Source organism: Hyperolius riggenbachi, chromosome 11 (genome assembly GCF_040937935.1).
Source record: "Hyperolius riggenbachi isolate aHypRig1 chromosome 11, aHypRig1.pri, whole genome shotgun sequence".
Classification (NCBI taxonomy): domain Eukaryota; kingdom Metazoa; phylum Chordata; class Amphibia; order Anura; family Hyperoliidae; genus Hyperolius; species Hyperolius riggenbachi.
In genome coordinates this window covers 88,230,095-88,250,465 of record NC_090656.1, presented here as the reverse complement: position 1 = coordinate 88,250,465, position 20,371 = coordinate 88,230,095, and the positions used below count along the sequence as shown (strand labels likewise).

At 44.7% G+C, this 20,371-nt stretch overlaps 1 protein-coding gene across 3 annotated transcripts in view; it reads left to right on the top strand.

Annotated features, from left to right (window-relative positions):
- The window catches only part of MYRF (myelin regulatory factor), a 257,540-nt gene that overhangs the window by 45,548 nt on the left and 191,621 nt on the right, over nucleotides 1-20,371 (top strand). The gene's annotated exons all lie outside the window — the stretch shown is intronic.

Below are 20,371 nucleotides of genomic sequence, written 5' to 3'. Positions count from 1 at the left end.
GTTTGCTTGTTTACAGTTACTGATTGAACGCTGCATGTCTTGCTCTTGGATTGATTATATTACGCCTGATTCTTGCTGATTGTGTACTTCCACGTTGCTCATTATGATCTCCGCAACTCATTTTCACCTGTTTTCTTTCATCACTGGTGGGGCAATCCCGGGGGTTGTGACCTGCTGGCTACTAGGTGGCAAAGTTGTTGATTTCCCGATAGGGGTGCGACCCATCATCCCTTGCGAGGTGCTAGCTAGCTTAAAATCCACGCCTTGGTAGAGCCACTAGTGGCAGGGTCAACAGAACCAGCGCCTGATCACAACATTATCCCATTGCTGCCTGGACACTGTTTAAATTTCTCTTTTATGAAATGTTACTATGACTTATTTTTGGTGTAGAGATTATATATTGTAAGCATTTTAAAAAATCCTGAAAAATCATACTAGGGATTATTTTCAGTGTGGTCTTATTTTCGGGGGAAAGAGATGTGCCTAAAAGATGTACAGACTAACCAGAAAGCTCATGGTGACCCAGAACTCATTGGCGTGTGTAAGGGACTACAATGGTCCTAAAACCCCCCCTTACTAAGATGTTAAGAAAAACAAAAGTTTGCTTTCTTAAAACAGAAAGAATTTGCGATAATTCAGGTTGATGTAGATATGGTGAGATAACTGATAATAAAACAAGTATTGTGTGCCAGTGTACTGGTCTGCTTTACTCTTCTTTGTAGACTTTTGCAGGTTCTTCTCTTGTTCATCTGGTTTCTTATAGCATAAGTTAGATATACAGTCTTGGCTGCATTTTGGAAGTTACTGAGTATTTACAGAGCTATGATTGAAGATCCTTCTTTCAGACCAATATTTTTTCAGTTTCTAGATTCCTTGCACATTCCTTTTTTTATGAAGGGTCTGGCAGGATGTAAACATTGTCAAGGAGAAGGAACAGGCAAAGTCTTCTGGGAAGAATAGTCCTATTTAGCAGATACTGTAGGAGTTCCACCTGGCACTGCAGTGATGAAACTGAACATAAAAAGCAAGTTGAATCTTTCTACACTAAACATGAACAAAATAAGGGATTTCAAGAAAACTTGTTCTAGGCTGAACAGGTAGGCTACCACCAGCAACGTTCTCCTAAAAGTAACTGTCTCCTACTTACACTATCTTCCAGAAGCTGCTATGTCATGCGCCACGCGTTGTGCCTCCTCCTCCCTTCATATCAACCAATGCATTGGTAGCCTGTAGGCTAGTGATGGTCCGGAAAGACACAGCCCCGAACTGTCACCAAAAAAATCAAGTCCTGATTCCTGCCAGGCTACTACAAGGCCTCTAAATGCAGACTTGGTTACTTTGGGGACAGTTCTTAAAGGCTACCCGAAGTGACATGATGAGATAGACATGTGTATGTACAGTGCCTAGCACACAAATAACTATGCTGTGTTCCTTTTTTGTGAGGGTCACACTGTAGTCACTTCCTGTCTGAGTCAGGACTGAGTCAGCCACTGACAAACCTGATATTTAACTCTATCAGATAGATAAAGAAAAAAAGGAACACAGCATAGTTATTTATGTGCTAGGCACTGTACATACCCATGTCTATCTCATCAAGTCACTTGTCACTTTGGGTATCTTTTAAAGCTTCAGTAAATAACACTTTATCACTTCTGCCGCATTTCCATTTCTCTGTTTATTTATTGTGGTATTTATAAAACCATGATGAACGTAAGTTCAGTAGAGAAAAAAATGCCCTTTAAAGCATTAGAATGGATTTAAGCAGTGATAAGTTTGCAATACGTCATAGATAATTTAGTGGTAACACGGCAATAATACAGTGATAACCACCGGGTGTCAAGTGATTCTTTCTCACATTGATTGCATTGGTATCGCATTGATTTGCATTGGTATTGCCATCTGGTGATGGTGATACAGGGTGGCAGATGGTGATAAAGGGTGGCCCTGGCTTCTTGCCACCAGTGCATCAGTATATAGGCAGATGTTGGCCAAACCGTTGTGCGCCACTTGTGTGCTGTGGGTGTGGCCTCCGTCTTTATTGCAGCCTGTTTTGCCAAGATTCACTGTCGTTACGTTTCTGCTGTAAAGTCGGGGACCACACACATCACGGAGCTTGTGGCGCACAGGGACAGGCTGACCGCATCTGCCTGTATACCCAGGTGCTGGCAGCAGGCAGCTAGGTGGTTTTATATGCGCCACCCTGTATTATTAAAGATTGGTTCAGGCAAAGATGATAGCGCTTATGGCTGCCTTATAAATTCCATTCAGAAATCAGTGTTAAAGGAAGCCTAAGTTCAAATGAAACTAAAAGGTTCACTTACATGGTGCTTCTACCAGCCCCCTACAGCCGCCCCGTGCCTGCGCTGTCTCCGTACAATACTCCCGTTCCTCAACTTCTGCCAACTTTTGCTTTTGAGAGAATGGCCAGTCGATGTCCAGTGCACCTGCGCGGCTCTGGTCACGCACGTCCTTGTTCACATCACCAGAAGCGTACTGCACAGGCGTAGTAGGAGATGCTGCCCCTACGCAGTACGTTCCCAGTGACGTTGATGTGGTGAGGACGCGCATGGCCAGAGCCGCGCAGGCGCACTGGACATCGACTGGCCAGTCACTCTAAAATAAAACTTAGCCGCGGCGGAGAAACAGAGGATCAGTTTGTCCCGGCGCAAGCACAGGGCGGTTGTAGGGGGCTAGTAGAAGCCTCAGGTAAGTGAAACACTTTTTTTCCATTTCGGTTTAGGTTCACTTTAAATGACGCTATGGTCATTCAGTAATTAATCATATTACCATGCACTCGACCTTTGTTTGTGAATAGGAAATGTGAGTGATAGATTAAAGTGCAACCCTAAACCAGTGATAAATACTTATCACTGAGATATTGTTGCTTTATAAATTGGTACCTTTAAGTTAAATAGCAGTAAGAAGCAGTGATGGGCAAACTTCCAGTGGTGCAGTTTGCCAGGCAAACGTCAAACATGCTCCAGTCTGATTGTAAAGTGGCATGTTCACAAACGGCAAATGCCAATGTGAACGCAAATTTGTGAATGCACAACTGCACATGAACCCTGCTGTGATTCTATAAATGTGCATGCATACCTGAGCTCTAGTTCTATTACACTTTCCAGCCCAGCTGACCTTAGTTGTGAAGGTATTATGGGAAAAAAAATTCTCCATTCACCATTTCGCCTCTCTATGCAGCAGCAGGCGCTGGGAAGGATATTCTCCTGTCTCCTTGCCAATAATAATAGCAGCAGCAGCTCTTTTGCCAGCTGACCTTACTGCTCTGCCCCCCTGCATGTCACTGTCCCCGGTGCTAGTGTCAGCAGCCGCAGCCAGAATCCCCGGTGCACAGCCGCCTCCAGTATCGGAGCAGCTGAAGGTCGGGGGGCAAGTTTACAAAATGGACGCCGCTATAGGCGCCAATACAAAATAGCGGCATTTAGGCACCTGATATATAGTGGCCGCTGTATCAGCGCCCGCTATATATCGGGTGCCAAAATGTCCGCTCTGGCACCCAAAGACCGCTATTTTGTATTGCCACCTGTTGCGGCGCCCATTTAGTCCACTTCCACATGTGCCCTTTTTTTCCTTCTCTGAGCTGGGTTTGCCAATGGCAGTATATGGCCATACGTAGAGTACATGGCTATACTTGGGAGACATGGTCATTGATAATCTGCCTGTCAGTGGTCTGCTTTTTCGTATTATGTGCATATCATTAACATTTTCTGGTCATCGGTACCATCTGAATGCATTTGATAACTGCCTGTCTTTAGTATAATTTGCATTTCATTGCTATCTGCATGTCATTTGTACTGCCTCCAATTTAGCTTTTGCCTGAATACAGCAATAATTTTTAAGTAATAGTATACTTAAATATATGGGGCATATTGTAAAGGCACAGTAAATGTGGCGCAATAACACAGCAGCTTTAGCACCTAACTTTGCTTCACATGCACTTAAGTTATTCCCTTTATTTGCCACTGTCCACAATCCATTATAAACCTGCCTAAATTTTGCCTCAGCATGCCATGTGCAGAAAAGACACCATTCTGCAAAGTTTATTTCCATGTTGAAACATATTTTTGTTTTAGTGCTTAATAAAGCCTCACTCTTCTTTTTATGGTTTGATTCACTTTTAGTATTTTGGGTGTCTTCTTATGTTTACAATAAAACCAGTTTACAGTTCTGCGCAATACAGTATAGTCCTGATAGTGCAGCCAAAAAGATTGCTCTGTGACAGCCCAAAAATAATGTCCAAAATTTCAGCACACGCGGCTTCATGTCAGCTGGATCGGCAATACACCATTAGTGCCTCAGCACCTGGGATCTAAATGTGCTTAACAACCCCCCCCCCCCCCCCCCCTCTTTCCCTTTTTTTTTTAATTTCCTCCTGGTGTTTGTTTTGCCTCCCATCTCCTCCCCTCTCTTTATCCCCCGCCCCCACCCATGGGCCCTGCTATATTGCTTGTAAAGTGTTGCTGGGTATGGGAGGGGAGATGGGGGTGTCCATCACTCCAGAGAGTTGGTAATTCATTACCCAAGAGGCGATGCAGCACGCCGAGGGAACTGGAGGGTGGTTCCCATTGGACAGGTTCCTTTTTTTTTTTCATTATAATCCAATTTTATTGCATTTTTGAAAAGGTAAAGAGTACAATGCGGTAACAATTCAAAAATAACCGATCATCAGATACAGCAGAAAGTGTAGAACATACAAAGCATTGCAATTAAAATATATAAAAAATATGTGATTGTTGTACAGGTAAAGGCAGACCAACCAAGTCTAAATGCTTATCAGTACTAAGTCTATTCAGAGGATTATTATCCTATCTATCACTGTCACTCATAACCTATTATAGGCTGACAGAGAATTGGTAGAAAAGGAAAACTAACCAACGCTGTCCTGTCAGTTGGACCTAGGAGAGGAGCCCTGGACAGCAGTTACTGCAATCAAGACTATCATATAAGAGGTTGGCAGGTGAGAGGTGTAACTCGGGGACAGGTTCCTTTTTTAAAAAAGGGTCATTGATGGGTGGGCCAGGTGGGTAGGTTATATTTGGGTTTGCTGCAGAATGGATGTGGTGATGGATGTGAATGGTAAGAAGTGGTGGTGTGTATGGGAAGTAAAGGGAAGGAGGTGTGGCATTGGGTTTGATCCAAAGATGAAGACAAGAGTTAAAAATGGGGTCAGGAGATCTTAAAATTCTGTCACTGAATGTCAGGGGGTTTAACATTCCTGAGAAGAGATCGTCCATCCTCAGGCTCTGCCATAGGGAAGTGGCTGACGTTGTTTGCCTTCAGGAGACGCATTTTAAGGGCCCTCAGGCTCCACGATTTTTCGATAGATATTATAGAACAATATACCTGAGTGGCCTACAACCTACAAAAGTTGGGGGAACGGCTATCCTGTTGACAAACAACATCCCTTTTGTCTTAACCACTTCGCCGCCCGTGTACAGTATATCTACGCACCTTTGGACTTGAGTTCCCCGCCCGGAGCGTAGATATATGCACCCCCCGCCGCTGCCGCCACTGTCCGTGCTTGTGCTCGCACGTGCGTGCGCTCCCACGCTCGTGCACGCCGCCACCCGCTCGCCCGGAGATCAATGAACGGGAAAAACCATTCCAGTTTGTTGATCTCTGCCCCCCAGCAATGATCGGCTGCTTCTATGAGAAGCAGTTCGATCATTGTGAAAAGAAAAAAAGTTTCCCAGCCTCCCTGAACATCCTGTAAGCGTACTTCCGAAGCTTACAGGACGCATTCACAAAAATGTACATTTTTCATATACAAATACATTCTTTTACATTATAAATTGACTCATTAACTCCCACACTCCCCAATTGTTACCATTTTTTTTTTTGTGATAATAAAAAAAAAACATAAATAGTTACCTTAGGGACTGAACTCTTTAAATATTTATATCAAGAAGGTATAACACTGTTACTTTATAAATTATGGGCTTGTAATTAGAGATGGATGCAAAACTGAAAAAAATTCACCTTTATTTGCAAATAAGATATTGGCGCCAAACATTGTGATAGGTACATAATTTAAATGGTGTAATAACTGGGAAAAATGGGCAAATCAGTTACATGAATTTTAATTACAGTAGCATGCATTATTTAAAAACTATAATGGCAGAAAACTGAAAAATGATTTTTTTTTCCAAATGTTTCCCTATTTTCCCATTAAAACACATTTAGAATAAAATAATTCTCTGCATAATGTCCCACCTAAAGAAAGCCTAATTGGTGGCAAAAAAAAACAAGATATAGTTCATTTCATTGTGATAAGTAATGATAAAGTTATAGGCGAATGAATGGAAGGAGCGCTGAAAGGTGAAAATTGCTCGGATGATGAAGGGGTAAAACCCCTCAGTTGTGAAGTGGTTAAAAGAAGAATATGCTGACCCCCAGGGAAGATTTAATTTAATAAAGGGGGAATTAAGGAATAGGAGAACACGGTGGGATTGTATTACACGCCAAACACTAGGCAGGTAGCAGCCTTAGGGAAATTTATTAACGAACTGGAAACCTTCACAGAGGGTAGTGCAATAATATGTACAGATTTAAACCTATCTTTAGACCCCCAAATTGATACATCGGGGGGGGGGGGGGGGGAAATCCCTGAGGAGAAGCCGGGATTTATTGCACAAACTGCAGTTTGTGGACGTTTGGCGTGTGTGTAATCCCACCGTGAAGGATTACACGTATTGCTCACAGGTACATAAATGTTACACTAGAATAGACTATATATTGATCTCATATGACATACTCTCTCTTGTAAAGAATTCAGAAATAGGTCCAATAACAATGTCGGATCACGGACCACTAATGATGAAAATAAGCTGGGGAGAAAAGGTGAAAGGACCCATGATGTGGCGTTTAAACAATTCACTACTCAGAGATGAGGGGGTTGTTCGAAAGATAAAAGAAGAGTTGGCCTCTTACTTTCTCTTGAACGCCATGGGTGAGGCATCGGAAATGACGGTCTGGGAAGCCTATAAATGTTACATAAGCAGTATCTTAATACAGGAAGGAGCTAGAAGGAAAAAAGAAAGGGATAAAAACATAAGAGATGCACTGGAAAATGTAAAAAGTTTGGAACAGTGACATAAAAAGGAAAACACAGAAGAAATTATGGTTGAATTGAGGAGAGAAAGGGAACAGCTTAAGAATATGTTGTTCCAGGGGGTAAAAACATGGCATTAAGATGTAAACGCTCTTTTTATGAGTATAGTAATAAATGCGGCTCTATGTTGGCCAGTGCCTTAAAAAAGCAACAAAGAGGTAATTATATCCCATGTATAAAAGATAAGAAAGCAAAATTGATCCATGGGTTGGGGGCGATAGCCTGGGAATCTAGAGAATACTATAAAGGGTTGTACAACTTAAGGTCAGGGTTAACAACAGCTGAGAGAAGAAAGAGAAGCGAAGATATAAGAAGGTACCTAGAAGAAAGTGGCATGCCCAGATTGTCATAGGAAGATGCCTCATCTCTGGAGTCACGAATTCAGGTAGATGAGATTAGAACAGCGATTAAACAAATGCCTCTAGGCAAAGTTCCGGGACCAGATGGGTTGACAATAGACTATTATAAAAAATTTGGCGATCAACTGGTAGGACACCCAGCTGAAGCATTTAGTGGATGAGAAGAAGGGGAGGAAAAGAGCTGTGGACTGTCGCCCCGTATGATGGAGTCTAATATCTCGTTGCTGCATAAGGAGGGTAAAGACCCAATGCAGTGCCAGTGTCCATTGCATTGTTAAACGTCGAAATAAAAATCTTTTCGAAAGTTTTGGCCAATAGATTGGCACCGCTCATGACTCAGGTGATACATACTGATCAGGTGGGATTTATTGGAGGGCGGGAGGCCAGAGATGGCACTATTCATACCCTTGACTAGTGTTGGGCGAACACCTAGATGTTCGGGTTCGCGAACGTTCGCCGAACATCGCCGCGATGTTCGGGTGTTCGCGCCGAACTCCGAACATAATGGAAGTCAATGGGGACCCGAACTTTCGTGCTTTCTAAAGCTTCCTTACATGCTACATACCCCAAATTTGCAGGGTATGTGCACCTTGGGAGTGGGTACAAGAGGGAAAAAAATATTTGAAAAAGAGCTTATAGTTTTTGAGAAAATTGATTGTAAAGTTTCAAAGGAAAAACTGTCTTTTAAATGTGGAAAATGTCATGTTTCTTTGCACAGGTAACATGCTTTTTGTCGCCATGCAGTCATAAATGTAATATAGAGAAGAGGTTCCAGGAAAAGGGACCGGTAACGCTAACCCAGCACCAGCAGCAGCACACGTGATGGAACAGGAGGAGGAGGCGCAGGAGGAGAAGGCCACGCTTTTTGAGACACAACAACCCAGGCCTTGCATGAGGACAAGAAGCGTGCGGAAGTGACAAAGTGACCAGTGACAAAGTGACTGACAAAGTAACAAAGTAACAAGTGACAAAGTGACAAAGTGACAAAATGACAAAGTGACAAAGTGACCAGTGACAAAGTGACAAGTGAAAGGTTGTTCTGGGGAGCTCTACTCCACTGCACACAGTCACATATGAGGAGAGGTCTCCTCGGGACTGCTGATCCTCCTCAGCTTGCTCAAAGCCTTGAGGGTTCCTGAAGATCCTCTGCTTGGAGTTCGCCGGGGTTCAGCTTGGTGTCGGGGTCGGCGGCGTCCTCCTCACTCCAACGTGGCTTTCCTTCTGTTGAAGGAAAAAAAAAAAACATTTTTTAAAGTCCAGTACCGCTTCTGACGGACTCACCAAGAAATGCAGGAGCGCTTCAATGTAGCGCACCATCGCTCGCTGGGTGATGTCCCTCCCTACGCGCTGGAATTCTACGCTGCACATGCTAGCACGCTTTTGCGCAGTGCCGAGGCGCATTCCAGCAGCTAGCTACCAAGCTTCTGTGGATCTGATTGGGCCACCATGTTGGATCTCTGCCAAGTCCTCCAAAATTTTGAGCAATCCACGTTGCTTGTGACTGAGCAGTGACAACTCTACAGTCAGCATTACAATACCACTGCTGTGTTTACTGAAGAAATCAATGTTGAAGATGGAAACCGCTGGCATGATGCAAGTGGGGGAATCTGAAGATGAAAACGATCAGCGTGATGATACCAACATCAGGCAACCTGCCTCAGGAAACGCTGGTCCCAGCTATGACAAAGAACAGGACGAGGAACAGCTGGAGTTGGAGCAGGAATTGGATGCCCCCACTGCCGAGGGACAGAGCGGTGCACGTTGGACTTCCACAATTTAGCGGGAATGGACAGCAGAAGAGGAAGAAAGTGATTCTGGTGACGAATATGGTGCATCACAACAATCACAACGCTCACAAGAACATGAAGACAGAGGAGTCTGGCAGGATTCTCTGGCACACATGGCTCAATTCATGCTAGACTGCATTGAACGCGGCCCGCGCATTATTCACTATTCATTATTATTCATTATTCTGGACAAACCAATTACTGGGTTTATACCCAGTTTATACAAACACAATGTTAAAAAACTGATTGAAGAAAGTGTCAGACAGGTCAAAAATGGAACAATTCCAGCAGGCCCTTGAGGATGGAGACTGTAGAGAGGAGATTGACATCCTCCTCCTTCTCTAGCCAGTTGTACGCCGACAGACTGACTTCAGCAAACCCAGGAGGACCAGGAGGGCAGCAAAGAACACAAGCTGCTGCTAGTGCCCAAAAGGGAATGGTATTGGCAGTGTCCTTGGAGTGGGAACATTTTCTAACACCCATGCAGCAGCCCACAGAACAGCAATCGGGCAGTTCCACGTCCTCCAACACCAATCGCCTGGAAAAGATGGTCAAGGACTACATGTCAGATGGCGTAGCTGTGTTGAACAATCCATCTGCAGACAGACGGTGAGTGTGACAGCACAGAAGGACCATGGCAACTCACTCATAGTACCACAGTTTGATAGTGCTGCCCAAAAAATTATATGGATCCGTGGACCCGGGCAGTACTGGGAAGTGGGAACGCAGATTTTAGTACCTAAACACACGATACAACATGTTTTCCGGGGTCGGACTCTGAGGCACATACAGATGGTCCCGATCATCATCCTCATCATACAACTCTTCTCCTGAGTCTGACCCACCCACCACCTCTGCCACCCCAACATCCCCAGACACAGACCCCTCATCATCCTCAACATTAACTTGGGATGCTGGCCTGAGCCCGACCTCCTCCTCCACATCAGGCCCCATCATCTCCTCAATGGCAGCCCTCAATAATTGCTCTGGCGCCGGACCGATGGACACAACGTTCTCGTCCGGGGAGGGCTGCTGCTGACCACTGGCTGCTGGGGTGGATGTTATAGCTTGCGTGGGGCGTTGGCTGTTGCTGTTGTTGGGAGTGCTGCTCACATCGGAGGTCTCTGAGGAACTCATGGTGAGCTCATATAGTGGTTGACGTTGAGTGGAGTATTACTGATCCCAGCAATATACACACTGACTGGCAGAGTACGCAATGCTATATAGTGGTTGACGGTGAGGGAAGTACTACAGATCCCAGCAATATACACAGTGACTGGCAGTACAATGGTATGGGTGGGTGAGCAGAGTACTACAGATCCCAGCAATGCTATATAGTAATGGGGTGACTGAGTGAGCGGCAGTGTACTACTGTTCCCAGCAGTCACAGAGTGGCAGTAAACACAATGCTATATAGTGTGGCTGAGCGAGGTACACAGAGTGGCAGTAAACACAATGCTATATAGTGTGGCTGAGCGAGGTACACAGAGTGGCAGTAAACACAATGCTATATAGTATGGCTGAGCGAGCGGTGTAGTACTGTTCCCAGCAGACACAGAGTGGCAGTAAACACAATGCTATATAGTGTGGCTGAGCGAGCGGTGTACTACTATTCCCAGCAGACACAGAGTGGCAGTAAACACAATGCTATATAGTGTGGCTGAGCGAGGTACACAGAGTGGCAGTAAACAGAATGCTATATAGTGTGGCTGAGCGAGCGGTGTACTACTATTCCCAGCAGACACAGAGTGGCAGTAAACACAATGCTATATAGTGTGGCTGAGCGAGGTACACAGAGTGGCAGTAAACACAATGCTATATAGTGTGGCTGAGCGAGCGGTGTACTACTATTCCCAGCAGACACAGAGTGGCAGTAAACACAATGCTATATAGTGTGGCTGAGCGAGCGGTGTACTACTATTCCCAGCAGACACAGAGTGGCAGTAAACAGAATGCTATATAGTGTGGCTGAGCGAGGTACACAGAGTGGCAGTAAACACAATGCTATATAGTGTGGCTGAGCGAGCGGTGTACTACTATTCCCAGCAGCGACACAATGACTGGGGGGACCCTGGCTAGCGTGGCTGGAGCGCAAACTACCCTGCCTGCCTACCCAAAGCTAAACCCACAGACAAATGGCGGAGATATGACGTGGTTCGGGTATTTATTTACCCAAACCACGTGACAGTTCGGCCAATCAGAGCGCGTTCGGGTCCGATCCACGTGACCCGTTCGGCCAATCACAGCGCTAGCCGAACGTTCGGGGAACGTTCGGCCATGCGCTCTTAGTTCGGCCATGTGGCCGAACGGTTTGGCCGAACACCATCAGGTGTTCGGCCGAACTCGAACATCACCCGAACAGGGTGATGTTCTGCAGAACCCGAACAGTGGCGAACACTGTTCGCCCAACACTACCCTTGACCTAGCATGTTTCTTTCCACAAATGCTGAAAAAGCCTTTGACAGGGTGGAGTGGACCTTTATAAAGGGTGTATTAAAACATATGGGGATACAAGAAAAAATGTTTACAAGAATAATGGGCCTATATACACGGCCAAACGCAAGAGTAAGGGCTAATGGCGTAATATCAGATTTTTTTGAGATTAAAAACGGAATGCGGCAGGGGTGCCCACTTTCCCCATTGATCTTTGCTCTGTCACTGGAGCCATTCCTGTGCAGGGTGAGGGGAGACTCCAGCATACGGGGCTTAGAAGTCGGGGGGACAAGTGCATAAGGTGTCTGCATATGCGGACGATATGTTGTTTTATCTTAAGGATCCATGCAACTCTCTGCCAATTTGGGATAGTTAAGAGCCTGTTTAATATGAAAATCAATTTCGATAAGAGTGTGGCGAGTACCTGGGGCATGGGCAGGGAGCAAAGGAAACAGCTAGTGGAATGTTTTCCGTTTTAATGGCAAGATAGAATGATGAAGTACCTGGGAGTAAAAATTGGTTTTGATATAAAGGATATAATAAATGACAACTATACTCCTCTGATAGAGAAAGTAAGACAAGATTTGGAGACTTGGGGCCACCCATGCTTTTCATGGTTTGGCAGAATATCAATTGTTAAAATGAATGTTCTCCCACGGTCTCTCTATTTGTTTCAGGTTTTGCCGGTCCCGATCCCCCCCTTTCTTTGAGCAACTGAGAAGCATTATTGGTAGATTTGTTGGGAGGGGTCCAAAGACGCGGGTCAGTTACAAATTACAGATGGCTGAAAGAGAGAGGGGGGGGATTTGCGGTTCCTAATTTGAAACTGTGTTATGAGGCGGCTACCTTAGTCCAAATTATAGACTGGAATAGGAACCATGGAGAGAAATGATGGGTCTCTCTAGAAGAAATAATCTTGGGGAGACCTATAGGCAATATCCTATGGATACATGAGAAAAGTGGTGGTATTATTCATAAAATGGGGACATAGCAAAGAAATGAACAGCGCTACTTAAAAACAGATGAGTGCTTACCTGCAAAAAAGTGCACACCCCACTCATGGGATTCAAATACACAATGAGCATACACATGACCTGTCTACCACTTGGAGGATGTTAGTTTCACTAACAATTTGCAATTTGTTAGGTACTTGTCCCTCCCACTGTCGAAGAAGTCTTTCCTCCATGGGAGGGGACCTAACACTAACTAAATTCTACCTATGCATATGCATAGCCTGGGCGCGCTACCAGTAAAATTGAGAATTGCGCAAAAAAAGTGGGATCAGCGCATCACCAGGCCGCCTCTGAATGGCCTCAGCTCAGAGATGCGCTGAGCCCCCCCAGAAACTGCAAACGCACCTTGAACCCAAACAGAGGCTCTGCATATACACCAAAGGAACACTATTAAGTGGGAGCAGCTGACCAGAAGTAAATCAATCAAACATAGCAAAGAAATGAACAGCGCTACTTAAAAACAGATGAGTGCTTACCTGCAAAAAAGTGCACACCCCACTCATGGGATTCAAATACACAATGAGCATACACATGACCTGTCTACCACTTGGAGGATGTTAGTTTCACTAACAATTTGCAATTTGTTAGGTACTTGTCCCTCCCACTGTCGAAGAAGTCTTTCCTCCATGGGAGGGGACCTAACACTAACTAAATTCTACCTATGCATATGCATAGCCTGGGCGCGCTACCAGTAAAATTGAGAATTGCGCAAAAAAAGTGGGATGCAGAGCCTCTGTTTGGGTTCAAGGTGCGTTTGCAGTTTCTGGGGGGGCTCAGCGCATCTCTGAGCTGAGGCCATTCAGAGGCGGCCTGGTGATGCGCTGATCCCACTTTTTTTGCGCAATTCTCAATTTTACTGGTAGCGCGCCCAGGCTATGCATATGCATAGGTAGAATTTAGTTAGTGTTAGGTCCCCTCCCATGGAGGAAAGACTTCTTCGACAGTGGGAGGGACAAGTACCTAACAAATTGCAAATTGTTAGTGAAACTAACATCCTCCAAGTGGTAGACAGGTCATGTGTATGCTCATTGTGTATTTGAATCCCATGAGTGGGGTGTGCACTTTTTTGCAGGTAAGCACTCATCTGTTTTTAAGTAGCGCTGTTCATTTCTTTGCTATGTTTGATTGATTTACTTCTGGTCAGCTGCTCCCACTTAATAGTGTTCCTTTGGTGTATATGCAGAGCCTCTGTTTGGGTTCAAGGTGCGTTTGCAGTTTCTGGGGGGGCTCAGCGCATCTCTGAGCTGAGGCCATTCAGAGGCGGCCTGGTGATGCGCTGATCCCACTTTTTTTGCGCAATAAAATGGGGACAGAAGAATGAATAAGGCATACATTGAAAATCTTTGATAAATGGAGAAAAAATCCAGGGATATCGCCTTGGCCCACCCCAATGATTCCCATTTTTGGTAATATAAAATTCCCCATGGAAATGGCCCCCTTAACTATCCACACTGGAATAGGGAACAAGATCTGCAGGCTATAAATATAGTGGTGGATGCAGAATGGGTTCCGATCCAAGATCTACTGAATATAAGGGAAACGGGATACCTAGACGACTGGAAATATGCCCAAATAAAATCCTTCCTGAGAAGTTGTGGATCCAGAATAGCACTGAGTAGGGACCTAACCCCATTTGAGGAAATGTGTAGCGGAGGAGGGCAGATTACAATAACCCTATCAAAGATGTATAGGGTCCTTAATAAAAACAAGGACCCTACTTTGATAGTGAGGGAGAAATGGGAAGAGGATTTGGGAAAAGCGTTCACAGAGGAACAATGGGATAGGGTAACATCCATGGCCAGCAAAGCAGCAATACCCACAAGAGGGCAGGAAGCCGGGTACAAGATAGATGCAAGATGATATTATACTCCGGATAGATTAAGTAGGATGTTCCCAGGTATTTCGTCATTGTGTTGGAGATGTGGAGAGCGCAAAGGAAATTTGTTACATTTTTTGGGGGGATGTAAGGAACTCAGGAAATTTTGGATGTATGTTAGGGGTTTTGTTGAAAGGATTATGGGGTTGGAGATACAGGAGGACCCAGCACTTTTCCTTCTCCATAGCAGTAACTGGTCGATCAAAAAAATATAAAAACTCCTTATTGACATTTTTAATTAATTCAGCTAGGATTTTAGTGGCGAGACACTGGAAGTCTACCCAAAGCCCTACAATACATGAATGGTTCAGAGACATTGAGGAGACACCGAAAATGGAAGAACTGACCACCAGCCATGTACGGGGAGAGGGAAAACTCCACGAAAAGAGATGGCACCAGTGGGAGGAGTTTAAAAAACAGGGGATTTTGAAAGAGTGACAAGGGAGGTATGAAGGTTATGGGAGACTCGCCTGAGCATCAGTGATTGAAAATAGATAATTAAGAACAGTAGATTAAAAGAATTTGGATCGACCCAATAAATGGATGAAGGGGTTGAATGAAATGAGTGGGAGTGGAAGGTACAGAGTGATAGATGTGATGGTGAGAAAGGCAGATGAAAGATTGTGGTGGCCCTAATAGAACAACTTGAGGAATATTATAAGTAGTTTGTCACTGTATTAATAATGAACTTAGCTCACTTAAAGGGAACCAGAGATGAACGTTTCACACAAAATAAACATATTAGTCGATAGCTTGTAAAGAATAAATGCTCTACCTGATAATTTCGCCGCTCTGGTGTGCCTTTTTTAGTGTTTTTTTATCCATTATTGCTCCAGGAAAAATCAAATATGGCCGCCGGCTCATATCCCTTCTGCTTCTGGGTTAGGAGTTGTTCTGGATGTGCTGTCTAGGCTATATGAGACTAGGCTGCTATCTAGGCTATATGAGAAAGGCTGCTGCAGCCTTTCATCTGTGTGCTTTCATTTTGGTATGATGTGCAGCTGCCTGTAGGAAGTGTCTCTCATAGGAATGAAACTGCAGTCATTATCTAGTGCACACAGAGCACACGGAGCACACAGATCATATTGCAGCCACACTTGTCTGTTCAGAGCTTCTCTCTCAGCAGGAGCAGCCCCTCCCATGTCATCACAGCTCTCAGTATGCAAAGCAGGAAATCTGAGCCAGGAGGGGTCAGGCTTGGGCTTGAAAAGACTCCACAGAAGAGTGACTCAGCTATAATGATTCCAGGTCAAACCTAGACTAAGCCAGTCGGGGATTCTTATCACAGCTGCTAATAGACTAATTAAGCAGATAAGAATGAAACTAAAAGCAGGGTAGGTGTTTACTGTCATGTTCCCACTGATAAATGTAATAAAATACATGAGGGTGCTTCGTCTCTTGTTCTCTTTAAACACTTTCTGTAATGATGAAAATTTGGAAAAAAGATTGATTGTGGATTATATATACACACATAGATGGATATATAGATATTTAAGAAATAAATAAATGTGCTAACCAATTCGTATTGACCCAAATCACAAGGTCTATAACAGGGGTCAGGAACCTTTTTGACTGAGAGAGCCATAAATGCCACATATATTTAAATGTATTTCTGTGAGAGCCATACAATATGCTTCAAACTGGGACATTGCGCATGCGCAGCAGAGGGCTCACTTCCCTGTTGCTATGGTAATGTGTATACAGTTGATCGGCTGGACAGTGGAAGTGTCAGACACGTCTTCAGCATCTCTTGGGTTTCAGCAACATCAGCAATTTCCCTGAGAGCCAGACAGGAGAAATACTGACTAACAGCTTGTACAATAAGCTATCTGACTTGGGGGTTGATTCACTTTTTAGCACAAGATCCCCACACTTTGGCCCTGCACTATTGGGCCAATCAAAGTACAGGGATCTCGTCCTACAAAGTCATTGGAGCTGAAGGGGTCCAGAGTGGGACAATTGGAGCAGCCGTTAGCTTTGGGGTAGCGGGAGTAAGTTAGTAGTGCAAGCTTCAGCTAAATTTTTACTTGCGCTGCCACACTAAATTACGCTGCTTGAGCAGTGTAGCTTAGTGAATCAACCCCTACTGATTTGTATGTGAGCCAGTTGTAGCCATCAAAAGAGCCACATCTGGCTCCCGAGTGATAGGTTCCCTACCCCTGGTCTATAAGAACATGATTTCTCCCCAAGAGTATAGGGCTCACCAGGAATATAGGGCTCTCCGATGCAGTAGTCCCAGTTAGTATGGTAAGAAGGTGGCGGAGAAAATAAAGGGGTGCACAAGGATCTAAATGCAGTACCCTTTTAAACTTTTAATGATTCCAATGCAAAATACAAAGGTTTGATGCAGTGATGAAAGCATATTAAACAATATGTCACTCACATAGAGGGCCCTTATGACAGGGACCCTATGACATAAACCAGCACTGTAAGTAGAGCAGGCTGCGGCGGTGTCTCCTCCTCACCCTACCAGTTTCGCAATTAGCTTCATCAGGGGTGCAGCTGACCTGAAGCTATCTTCTCAGTTTTAACTGTGGACTGATGTCCTTGTGAGGCATCTCAGGTGACGTACCTACAAAAGCGTTGCGGGGAAAAATAGGCTCATGATATTGTGGTTAGTAGATTATCAGTTATTTAACCAATATTCTATTCTATTTTCTGCTAGTTACAGTAGAATATCGGTAGTGTTACCTATATTCTACTATCGTCCTACATTATCCTATTCTCACACTAACTTTCCCTGCATGTATGCCTAACACTAACCTCCCTCCACCTTCACCAAACAATAACCTCCCTCCTACCTACACCTAACACTAACCTCCCTCCTACCTATAACTTCCTTTCTACCTACACCTAACAGTAGCCTCCCTCCTACCTACACCTGACACGAACCTCCCTCCTACCTACACCTAACACTAACCTCCCTCCTACCTATAGCTTCCTTTCTACCTACACCTAACAGTAGCCTCCCTCCTACCTACACCTAACACTAACCTCCCTCCTACCTACACCCAACACTAACCTCCCTAATTCCTACACCAAATACTAACCGTCCTCCTACTTACACCTAACACTGACCTCCTTCCTACCTACACCTAACAGTATTCTCCCTCTCACCTACACCTATCACTACCCCCCCTCCACACACACTCACACACACATCTACACCAATAACCTCCCCCCACCCCCCAACTTACACCAAACACTAGCTTCCCTCCTACATACACCTAACACTAACCTCCCTAATACCTACACCAAACACTAACCTCCCTCCTACCTACACCTTACACTAACCTCCTTCATACCTACACCTAACAGTAGCCTCACTCCTAATGACACCTAACACTACCCCCCTCCCCCTACACACACACCCACACCAAACCATAAGCTCCTTCAACCCGCCAACTAAGGACCCTTTTCCTCGGGCTGCGATCCACTTCAAAAAGCGGATTTCAGCCATTTTGTCGATCACTAGAGCACTGTGATAACATATAAATCGCAGTGCTCATTTTCCACTACCGCAATTCCACATGCACAATCGTGGCTAGTGAAAAAAACAGCTTGCGCAATCGCAAGTAATTTGCGATCACGCTTGCTAGTGGAAAAGGGCCCTTACACCAAATACTAGTTTCCCTCCTTCCTGCACCTAACACTAAGCCCTGGGAAGCCTCTTAGTCTAATAGCAATCAGTGTGTGACGGCTGGGGTGGGAGGGATGGAGGGGCGCACTTTGGTGCCTCAGCCTTGGGTGCTGAAGGACCTTGTCCCAGCTCTGCTTCCTACCTACACCTAAACACTTCCTCCTTCCTACCTACACCTAACAGTAACCTCCCTCCTACCTACACCAAACACTAACCTCCCCTTACCTATACCTAACACTAACCACCTTCCTACCTACACCTAACACTAATATAGCGTTGTGCCCGAATGTAACAACCTGGCCTGCACCTATGATAACCTATAACTGCTAACATTGTAAATATAGCCGCACCCACAATTACGCACACTCATATTTTCTGCTTTGTCTCTTATGTTTTGTATTCATGGTTCCTCCCCCCTCACAGCAACAAGGACAGGAGTGCAGTGCTAGGCCAAGCAAGCGTCCCAATTTAAATCTAGTGCCCTGGGGGAGGTTACCCTCCATCCCATATATTTTTGTGGGCATCTTACACAAATAATTGTAAAGTAAAGGAAGGCTGACTGTTAATGTGGCACACAGTGCTCTTCCATATTAAACACTGCTGCGGAGGTCAGAGAGTCTGTGAGTATTTTTGCGGGGGGGATCTAATGTATATTTTCTCAGTAAACGTCTCTGCTGTTTACATTTATCTAGACAGCTTGGAGCCCTTTTTTCATCCCGTGTATTCTTCAGCTTTCCGCTGTAATATTCCTGTATGGCATGTGTTCATGAGCCACCCATTATCTCTATTGTCTTTTGGGAGTTTATACTTGCTATGTGTTTAGTTTATTGTTTCTGATTTGGTTTCAGAGTTCTATGCTGACACCTTAGGGCTCGTTCCCATATAGCACACTTTCAGGCGCGCTTATGGAAACATGATCGGGAGGACAGCAGGCAGTGCATAGACTCAGTGGCGTACTTACCATAAGGCTGCAGGTGCTCACAGCCCCAGGAGTAGCAGTGACTAGGGGTGCCGCTATTGTGCTCAGTCACTGTGTTCTTCCACCTGGTACCTTTTTTCATAGTTTGGGCAACATTTGGGGAAATAGCAGCAGGCAATGCAGGGGACTGTACTACTTCCTGCACTAGATTTAGCACCCCTCCCTTCCTGTCCTGTGGACATTGGCCTCAATTCACTAACCATTATCAAACACTTTATTGAACGTTTGATAATTTATCTCATGGGTAAAATCTAATTTTGAATTCACTAAGGTGTTATAGATTTAATGAACGTGTTATCGATAAAACATTCGATAAACATATAACACCTTAGTGAATTCAAAATTAGATTTTACCCATGAGATAAATTATCAAACGTTCAATAAAGTGTTTGGTAAAGCTTAGTGAATTGAGGCCAATGTGTTTCCTCACTCGCTACACACAGCCTGCAGTGAGTGAATGTGCAGAGCAGCAGGGTGAGTAGAGAGAATGATTGCTGTGCTGCAGCTGGGACATTAGCAGGGAAAAGTGACAGGATGTGTTTAGTGCTTCAAAAGTTGCCTGCCATTAGTGGCCATGTGCACTGCTGGCTGTAATACCAGAGTGCCCTGGACTATTGATTATTTATCCTGACCAGAGTAATTAATCAATAATGCAGGGCAATCTGTTGCAGAATCCAGTTATACAGTGGCTGACAGCCTACTTCTGTAGTGAGCAGAGAAGCAAGCTCCGGGCAATTTAGATTAGCTTAATTGCAGGTAATCTTATCTCTTTTCACAGCTCCCCTCCTACCCTGTTGTCTTCCCTTACGACCCTTTCCTCTTTTCAGATTTTAGTGGCTTTTTTTTAACAGCATGTCCCGTACAAACTGCACTGGTAATGTCTGCCGTCCTGGTGAGAGGTCTTCCTGCCATTTCTCCTCTCCCACCAGGCTCTCTGTCTTGCACCTCTACCTCTTTACCCCCCCCCCCCCCATGCATCCCCCTCTTTAGTACGCCCCCCTTTTCTGACTGTGCTCAGAGGAGCTCACAATCTAATCGCACCATAGTCATAGTCTACTGTCCTACCATATTATTATTGTGTATTTATATAGCACTGACATCTTTTGTATAGAGTTCAGAGTTTTATAACGTTTAGCTCCATCCACATCTTCCTTT